This window comes from Anarrhichthys ocellatus, unplaced genomic scaffold (genome assembly GCF_004355925.1).
Source record: "Anarrhichthys ocellatus isolate YVR2014 unplaced genomic scaffold, GSC_Weel_1.0 scaffold133, whole genome shotgun sequence".
NCBI classification, from domain to species: domain Eukaryota; kingdom Metazoa; phylum Chordata; class Actinopteri; order Perciformes; family Anarhichadidae; genus Anarrhichthys; species Anarrhichthys ocellatus.
This window is the reverse complement of record NW_022280163.1, coordinates 307,600-317,881: the sequence shown is the minus strand read 5'-3', so window position 1 is coordinate 317,881 and position 10,282 is coordinate 307,600. Positions and strand designations below refer to the sequence as shown.

Here is a 10,282-nt window from a genome sequence, read left to right as displayed (position 1 = left end):
TTTAATGTATTGCAACTATGGGAACTATAACACACTATGATCCTTATGAGCCTTAAGTCATTATAATATGCTTATGGTTATCTCTTTAAAGCATTATGTACATCTATGAGTGCTTATAATTATGATTATACAGTGCAATAAGCAGATTATAACACATTATAAGTGTGTTGCTAAAAATGTATTTAATTCATTAAACACTGGGTTACACCTTTCTGTGGACAATGTGATCTACTGTAAGGTCCAAGCATGGGCCACAAAAAGCAGTCGTCAATGTGTCCATCATGACTGTATGCATGATGTCGATTATGTGTTTCAAGAGGAGATGATGCAGTAATGCCGTGTTCACACCAAACGCGTATTCGCGTCATTCGCGCCGCCGGGGACTATTTGTGTTCATTCGCGTGAATTGCGCTGGACGCGCCGGAGAGGGGGCGTGGTTTATCGCCCTGAAAGCCGTTCAACTGTCCGCCATTAACCATGGCAAAAATAACCCCTATTTCTGCTTAGTACGTGTTGTGAAAGTCACAGATATCCCGGGAAACTAAACGCCGTCATGTCTGGTTCATAACATTGTCCAGAGGAGCTCCGTGGATTTTATCGAAGTGTATTCACTGTGTCTAGCAAGCCACACGTCGCTGTTTACTACAGCTGTATGAACACAACATAAACTGATTTGGCTGTGATTTAACGGCAATACACCGACAAAAAGGGACTCCAAAATAACTACGTAATGATGCCGATTTGTACTTGTCTTCTCAATGGAGCTCGGACGGATCGGTGCTAGGCTATGCTAACATTGTAGCAGCTCCACCAATACTCAGAATAACGTCATCTAAACGTAAATACGGCAGCGTCTATTCATTGTTTGTACCATATAGTTTACACACACATATTTGTACACATAGTTTGGTCCGGTCTCTATTGATATGAGGTATCGTAGAGCTCTGGGTGAACACAGACGGCTAGAGTATTTCCTGATTCAATAACAGCAGTCAGTAATGACAGGAGAAACATCTCAATGCTTGATAGGCTATCGCGCTGGGGCGTAACGCGAATATTTCGGCGAAGTTGAAAAATTTCAACTCACGCGTTTGGGGCGATTTGGCGTTTGACGCGATTTGCGTCAATCGCGCCGCGCCATCGCGAATTCGCCTGCAGACTTTGTATGTAATCTACTCGCGCGAATAATTCGCGCCGCGTTTGGTGTGAACGCACCATAACTCGTGTATCACATGCCTTACCTGTAGGATGACAAAGGATCATGCTCTGCATCTGTTCATGCGCTCAGACTCTCAAACTCCTCACAGATACACATTCATCTGTAAAGAGACACAGAGATAAGACTCATCAGTCATTGTTTTTTACTTTTTCACAATACATTAAAAACCAAGGACCAAGACTTGGCAAACAAAGATTCTGCTGCACTGGAGTTAAGGATCAACAGCACTGGAGCAAGAATGTAGAAAGTAAAACTTCAGCGGTTGCGTTTGTACTTTAAAATAGGACAAAATATATATGTACTGTATATATATATATTGCTCATTTTACATAAAAATCCTCTGGAAACAAGCAATTCAAAGCTTTCCAGCTTCAAACAGTAGCCTGCAAAGCAAGTGATGGAGGAGAAGAATAAAGCAGGGTATGCTTTAGGGCGTGGCAACCCCTTCAGTGAGTCTTCAGTTCATGAAAGATAACTAACATTTTGGTCCCCTAAACAAAAAAATCTTGTTCAGCGTTCGGTAGTGCTTAGCTCTAAGGCTATATCGATAATAAATCGGTGTCGTGATTATTGTTTTAGAGGCTACAGTACAGACTTACTAGAGTATTCTATACTTCATCCATTTAATCATTATATCCACATTACCAATTCTTACTTTTCAAAGGTCTCACTGTGTAAATATTTTGTGAAAGCACCAATGGTCAACCGTACAGTGTCTTTGCAATATCAATATTGTGGTATTTAGGTCAAAATTTAAATTTTCTCTAAATGGCCAAGCCCTACTTAGCTCCACCCCCTCGTGTCACTTTGGATTAGGAAAAACCAAGATGGCGACAGCCAAAGTGCCGAACGAAAGCCTTCAAAACACACTGACCCTCCACCTGAAAGATCACACCACTGAAGGCTCCCCTCAGTCCCTGAATAAGGTCTGAGGAGGTCACTTAAAGGTGACGGGACATCACTGACAGTATTTTATAAAAAAGGCTGGAGGTGGTGAAGAGGATGAAAGAGGTGAAAGAATCAGGGGACTTCATCCCCCCCGCCTGTGACGCCAGTCTAGGAAAGTACCAGTAGCCTAATAACAAGGTTATGATATTTCCTTGAGTATGTCAAACGGCTCTACAGAACAGAAGGCCATTCAAAGCCGACATATGGTCCACATCACCAATTACCAAGGTGTGCGTCGATAGGGAGAAGATGAAGAGAGTGGTAGCAACAGAGGGAGTTCAAATGTGGACAGATGAGGAGAGGAGGGACTTTCAGCCAATTTAGAGTAACGACCTCGGGTTGCAGGGACTGAGTTCAATATGGTACACATAGTACGAATTTACCTCATCAATATGAAATGCCTCCGATAGTGTTTTAAAGATCACAGATCAGCAAGTTGCAAGAGCAGGTCATGACTGAAACATATGAGTTAAATTGGCGGGGGCGGGGGGGTATTACGACATCTGATGCAACTCTCGTCTGTAGTATATTTTACACAGTACTGTCATTTCCTCTATGTAGAGCAGGGTTCCAAATGTCTTCGGAACCCTTCGGAAAGGTCATGTTTGTAGAAGACGCTATACAGTCATTTTTTGCTCTTGAAATGATCCCTTTTTGAGTTAAAAGGGATCTCCAGCAGATCATCGCAGCCTGAAACCGAGGATGTTTGGAAAGTCGGGGTCATGACCCTGAAAGAAGTGACAGACTTGGATAACAAAGTCCTCAAAAAGTCCTAGAAAAGATTTTGACTGATGATTTCTGACTAATCAATAGCTAAACGAACGTCACTATCTTTAAAGGAAGGAATGGTTTCCTACAAGAAATGAAAACACCAGGACTGTTGAAGGAACTGTTGAAGATGAGGAGGAGGTTATAAAAGAGGGATCAACAGGACGAAGCCAAATAAGACAAGAAATATCTTCAGAATAATAGAGAATAGTTAATGTGGATTCTTTCCTTTGTCCTTCAGTGTTGCTTACTATGAACACGAGGCATCGGTGTGTTGGAGTGGAAAGGCCCAAGCCTTCATGCTGGTTTAGTCCCAGAAAGACCCTCATTAATTCGCATGCAACCATCTCGCCGACAATTCCCATCTACCCCAGGTCAGTGGTGAGCCCATGGCCGAGCATGTGCGCACCAATTAATCCAATGGCTCGAGTCACAGTCTGCTCTCATTTCCAAAGGAGTCAATCAAAAGCCGGGGATTGGAGTCCAGAGTTCTCCCTCCCAATATCGAACCCCCTCTTCAAAACGTTAAGTGTAAAAAGGCAAAGACACAAAGCTTTGAAACTGGTTTGTTTCCCAATAATGGACTGAAAGGAACTACTCCCCCCAAAATTCCTGCCTCTCCACAATTCTGAAAATGTTCCCTTTTGAGCCTGCGAGGACGCAAAAAATCTGTTGATTCAGTGGCGGAATCCTTTCCCTCCTAAGCCACTATTTGCTTTAGCGGCGATGACACAAGGGGAGGAATTTGAGCAATGCCTGTGTATCGTAGACTCATTTCCTCAGATGGAGAGCCGTCTCCAGACAGAAGAGACAGTGGTGAAGTCGGCTTTAGTCCCGCACCTCTGGCTCCGGGTCGCCCAGCGTCCTGCAGACATGTAACACACTGCTCTTTCCATGTCAGTCACACACTCACGTATTCTAACCCTTATTCATAACAAGCGGCAAACGTGTAATGGCACGAAGCATCCATACACTTCCAATCAGTCACGGAACTATGTTTTCTAACGACCACGTAGGACTCACGGATGAAAGGCCGTCACTCCTCGCTTGTTTGTTTTGTCTGAATGATGAGCGGCCAGCCAATCGCTGGCTATCGAGACGATGAATTCATCCCCTCCCAACAACCTTTGAGCGCACCCTGATCCCCGCTCTTTTTATCATTTCCAAAGATCATGTTGTGTTGTACTTCGCAGGAACGACTGCCTGCTTACGGGATTCCAAAGGGCTTACCGCCTCTTTCTGCACAAACGGAAGTCTCTCCCGATTTGTAAGGGATCAAAGTGGCCTCGGAACTGTGCCGCTTCCAAGTTAAAAAAAATGAAAAGCGTGAAAAGCCAGAGATCGCACTCTCTCTCGCTCCACGATGTGATCGGGTCAAACTGAAGCAGCCTCGAGATAAAACTTTGCTTCAACAGGAGATCAACGCCGCTTCGCCATTGTGTGCTCGTTCTCCCTCACTCTCTCTGGCCCTCCCTGATATTTTCCACTGCTGGGTCAATGAGGTGTCATACTAGTGAAATACTGAGAGCAGTTTAAAGAGCATTGAAGGATGCCCTTTTTTCTCATTGTGCTTCAAAGTCAATGAACAAAAAAAAGAAGAGAAATGGAGTGGGCTGTGCAAGAAGATTAGCAATCTTTGTACTTGGTGGATGGCAGCCAAAAAGCATCTACCCGCTCCTCTCTCCACTTGTGTCTTTTTTCAGCTGTTCCGTTTCATGCCAGATATGTAAATTGCTTCTGAAAGTCACACAGGAGCTCATACGGGACCATTCGGATTTTACATGCCAAAAAAAAAGCATGTATCAAATGACATAGGGATATCAACACGGTAGATCTCCAATGATAAAAGCAGTGGAGTATGGAGAGAGAGAGATAGAGAGAGAGACGGAGACAGAGAGAAAGAGAGACAGAGACCAAGAGAGAGAAGAGACAGAGAGAGACAGAGACAGAGAGAGAGACAGAGACCGAGAGAGAGACCGAGAGAGAGATTTGATTTATTTATTTAATTTATTTAAAAGGGACCATGTACAGTTTAAACATAAATGTCTCCATTCGATGCACTGTACCAGATTGTAGCTTAAGCTAATTTGCATCTGCAGTCCCAGACCGAGAAAGAGATACCGAGAGAGAGACAGAGAGAGACAGACACAGAGGGACTGAGACAGAGACCGAGACAGAGACCGAGAGAGAGAGACAGAGACAGAGAGACACAGAGACACAAAAGACCGAGAAAGAGAGACCGAGAAAGAGAGACCGAGAGAGAGAGACAGAGACAGAGAGAGATCGAGAAAGAGAGACCGAGAGAGAGAGAGAGAGAGACAAAGACAGAGAGAGACAGAGACAGACACAGAGAGACTGAGACAGAGACCGAGACAGAGAGAGAGAGACAGAGACCGAGAAAGAGAGACAGAGAGAGAGACAGAGAGACAGACCGAGAAAGAGAGACCGAGAAAGAGAGACAGAGAGAGAGACCGACAGAGAGAGAGAGAGAGACAGAGAGAGACAGACAGAGAGAGACAGACAGAGACAGACAGAGAGAGAGAGACAGAGACAGAGAGAGTAAATGGCAACAGCAAGGATAGACGGGCTATGGTAATGCGGACTAAACTAATTGAAAGATCACAGGATGAGGTAGTTGGGGTTAAAAGGGATGAATGAACTTTAGAATCAAGTCAGCCTTTAGTTTTAACGAGACATCATTCTCTGTCTAAATGTATTTTATACAGTATTGCTGTGAGAACGTTAATTTACAGGATTACATTTGAACACATGGTAACATTATAATTTACCTTCACTCAATACTTATTTTGACTGAATAGAGCTTGAACGTATCATTCTGTAACTCAATGTACCCTCTGTTAATGTTAGCTGTTAGCTCCGTAATTTAGCCAAGCAGGACATCATTTTTGCCAAAAACTACATTTTACAAGATTACATTTGGACACATCGTGATAACATTGCATTTGACCTTCACCCAAAACTCATTTTTACTGTTTGGAGCTTGAACGCGCCATAATGTAACTCAATGCAACGTCCCTCCATTAGCTGTTAGCTCCGTTATAAGCAGGACTGTGCTAGAGAGAGAAGAGCCGGTGACAGTGATTACTCTGAGCAGCATGATGGGAATGAATTACAATATAATAATAATCTCCTGATTCCATATTCTTCCTGATACAGATACAAATAACATTTATTCATCACTTGTCCGATCGGATAACTGAATGAGTCATTCCACTTTTCCGACCACAGAGTTTACTTGTGTTCATGTCAAGTTAATGTGTCATCTGATATCATCAATAAATAACTTATTAACATGAAAACTATTTGCAAAGTTAACTCTAAAGCTCCTATTCTGAATACATTTTCAGACAGCAGCATTTTCTCAAAGACCCGTAGAATCTGATAAGATGGGAAGGCGACACCTGAGGAGAATCAGTCACAGAGATTCATCTTCCGTTGATGTTTTCTGTTTCTCCGGTGAAAGGGCAAATGGGTGTCGGAGCGGGCCGGGGCACACGAGGCGGCGGCCGTGCAGCTGGTCCTGTGTGCCTTGGTGGTGTCACTGTTTGTATTCCCAGGAGAGGCGGACAAAGCGCTTCCAGGTCGCCCGCTAACCTGCCCTCCTCATTACCAAAGGTCATGCTGCTGGAGCACAAGGCTGACCTCTCATGCCAAAGGTTACTTAGTGAAGGGGGGGGGGGGTGTTAGGAGGAGAAAGAGGAGCGGGGAAGGTGAGACCATCCTCCGGTCTCGTCCCTCACTTTCATTTAACCATTTCTCTCTGGATTGACACTCCTGAGTCGCACTACCTGGACTGCCTTGAGACTCTTCTTGAGGCCAAAACCAGCGAATAATCTGATTCAAATTCTCCAAATAAAATTCTTCATCTTTTATGTGGATGTCCAATCCGTGTTGATGGTAAATGTAGTCCGGTGAAGAAATAAATGCCCCAGTGTGAGCTTTATTGACCGCCACAGCTGATCTGTCTTGCTGCAGTGCTGTGCCTACATGTACCAGAATACAATTTCACAACATCTGACAGATAAACTAAATTAATTTGCTTAACGTCAAGAACGAAATATTCTTACACCTAAACTGAAAAATATGCAGACTCTGCACGCTGTTAGCTTTCTGTTAGCATCGGAGGACAAGTCGGCGTTTGCTCACTGGTCCTCACCAGCTATATCCTCTCTACAGTGAGCCCAGCTTGGAGCTGCTTCTCTTTGGCTGAATATCCCATAAAAAAATCCTCATCCATAACACTCATATTTTTGGATGCCATATCTGCTTTTGGAAACGTAACACAAGCGACGACAACAGGAACGTTTTTCTTCTCCTACTATCCCATTTCCAGGTTCAGTGTTTGGCCTGTGGACCAGGCTGGGCTGAATGCCTATAGATGGCATTGCTCTTTAAGATCACAGCGAGCTCATTAGCTCTGGCCCGCTGTTGCGTTCACTCAACCCAGGCCGAAGACGTGACCGGGTGGAGAGTCAAAAAGAGGGTGGGAGAGGAGGGAGGGGTGTGAGGGAACCGATACGTTTCCTCGGATAAAGCAGAGCCTAATAATGACTTCCTGTGTTTAGCCTGGAAAACTAAACGGAGAGGCGCCGAGCACGACGCTGCGAACACGAGAGCTAGCAGTACGTACAGTAGACATGATGGGGTTGGGTGTATGTTGGGGGGGGGGGGTTACAACATCTGGATCTTGTAGTCTTTGGAGATTCTGACTGTCTCTCAATTGATCAACGACCCATCCACACTGCTCCCTCCCTTGTTTGCTTCCTCCTCCATCCCTAACCCCTCTCTGTCAGGACCATGTGAGAACTCCAGACCGCCAGACAAAGTGCCAACAGTTGAACATGAACTTGGAATATGCAAAAAACACAGCAGCCCTTAGCAAGGGGCCATGCTGAAATGTGATTGAATGTGTCAGCAGGTCGTAAAGAGCCCCTCCCTGCCTCAAGATCAATGTAATTATCAAAGCTTTACGTGGAGGACTTTCCGGACTGGGGAGTAAGGAGGAGGAGGGTGGTGCTGCCAGCATTATGTGCTCCACCAACAGAACCCCCTTTTAACCCAATGAGCGGAGAACAAGCGAGGTCTTCCAGCTGCCTTCCATCAGCGGACGACAGAAAGAAAGACATGGCGAATGAAAATGGGGGGGGGGGGGGGGGGGGTTCTGTAACACCTGCAGTGGGGTGCCAGCAAACATTCCTCGGTCCTCCAGCCCCTTGTTGATGCACTCTATAAATCCTTCTGATTAGCTACAGTAGCGCGCCTAAGTGCCACTTACATCAAACCCCCAGAGGGGTTGTTGCGACCCAAAAAGCTTTGTAAATGTGTTATAGGCCCAAGTGATTATCCCCAAAACAAAGCTAGTTGTGTTTCTCTAATAAGAGAGAATGTTGGGAGAAAGGGCGATGATGGCAGCGTAGTGAGCCTGACAGCAGGTTCACAATTATACGCCATTTGTTGAAGAATTCACGAGAATCGGGAGAAATAACTCCCCCCGTTATTAAGCTATTAGGGTGACTTGGACTAATAGTAAGTCCATTATGCTGTAGCATTCTGGGAAGACTTCACACCAAAACAAGACACAGATGTGCATGTAGGAGCTACGCCAATGTTTTCATTCAGTGAATGTGAAAACCGCATAGTTGTGCGGCGTCTGCTTTTGCTCCAAAAGCTAAATATTCACCGATGCATTTATCATGTTTTCAAAGCTTCTCGGGGAAAGGGGGGGAGAGATGCTGGGAATCGGACTCAAAGCTCCGTCACTGAAAGAAATGCACCAATGCGCGACACGCCAGGAAAAAAAAACATTAACATTAACCTGAAACCCTGGTCAGTGGATAAATGAGCATGTGGAGGACCCCGGAGATTAGGTCCACCAAGTGAAGCAGCAGGCCCGGCTGTCTAGAAAGCCACGTGCTCACGATAACAGAAAGGATGGCACGGCTCTGGCCCGACCTGCCAGAGGACGGTTGACAGCTGACGCAGACCAGACCCAAGTGCACTCTGACGCGTAAAGAGAGCAGTATTTCTACATACAGTCAGTCAGTGGGGCTACACTCCAACATCAGACACACAACACTTTCAGACTCTTGTAAAGAATCATTTACAGTAATTTGTATCCTTTTTACTGTGGTTTCATATGCTGATGTATTTCACTCTGTGTTTTCTACCTCAAACTACAAACATTGATGGCAGTGATGAGAATGCAAAGGGGCACACACATCATTTACTCTGTGGAAATGAGCTGTCGAAGTTAGTCCATCAGACCACTTAGTGGTCTATTGAGTCAGGACTGTTATCAGGACCTTTAGACTGTGTTCCAATTACATACTCTATAGCATCTATATCTTATTTTAGTAACCGGTTATTCCATCGATTAATCGGGTAATCAGATTAAAAATACTTTTGCTTTATTAAGGAGCAATAGTAAATACACAAAACAGCCCCGAAAAATGATTTCAACAGTCCCCAAGTCAGTGTAAATGGTCAACAATTCTAAATGGAAATTTTGGCATCATCAGTTAGAAGATTAAACGGGTCATATTCTCTCTATTATATGTATTAAACATCTGCTTAAAGAACTGGATGTATTCCAGTTTCTCGCCAAAAAGTACATTTTACAAGATTACATTTGAACACATCATGATATAATATATATTATATATACGTGTATATATATATATATATATATATATATAAAATGTACCTTCACACAATACTCATTTGTACTGAATGGAGCGTGAACGCATCATAATGCAGCTGAATGTTTATGCTTAACACACAAGTGTTTATGTCGATATATCATTGATTTTTTTTAAAAGTCCCAAATATTGAAATCTGTATCAGCCTCAAATATCAAGCATTGATTGGGCCACGACAAATATATAGTATTGGGGCTATATAACTAAAACCTGCACTGTCAACATTACTAAATAGCTTGTACTTTTATATACAGCTCTCCTGTTGACGAGGACCGCCATTGATGCACATATCTGTTTTTAATGAATGTTCATAATCTGTGAATCCATTGAATGATCTATATGCGGTGAGTGTAGTTTTTACAAGCTTGTTGTCACTTTCAATATCAACACAAGTAGAACGATTCATAAAGAACATTTCACACATCCTGTATCATACGCCTTGGTCTCTGTTGGTTCTTCAAGTGTTAATGTGGAGTCTTCAGAAAGACTGGGACAGTATGGCATCATCAAACCTCGACCCTAACAAAAAGTATGTGTTCGTATACACAGACTACAAGGAGAGGAACAGACGTGCATTCATTCACACACACACACACACACACACACACACACACACACACACACACAC

General features: G+C 43.9%; 1 long non-coding RNA gene across 1 annotated transcript in view; it reads right to left on the bottom strand.

Moving 5' to 3' along the window:
• Positions 1–1,147: 1,147 nt before the first annotated feature.
• The window catches only part of LOC116399873 (uncharacterized), a 24,630-nt gene continuing 15,495 nt past the window's right edge, over positions 1,148–10,282 (bottom strand). The window contains exon 3 of the long non-coding RNA XR_004213867.1: positions 1,148–1,319. This is a non-coding gene — a long non-coding RNA (uncharacterized LOC116399873). The remainder of the gene's footprint in view (positions 1,320–10,282) is intronic.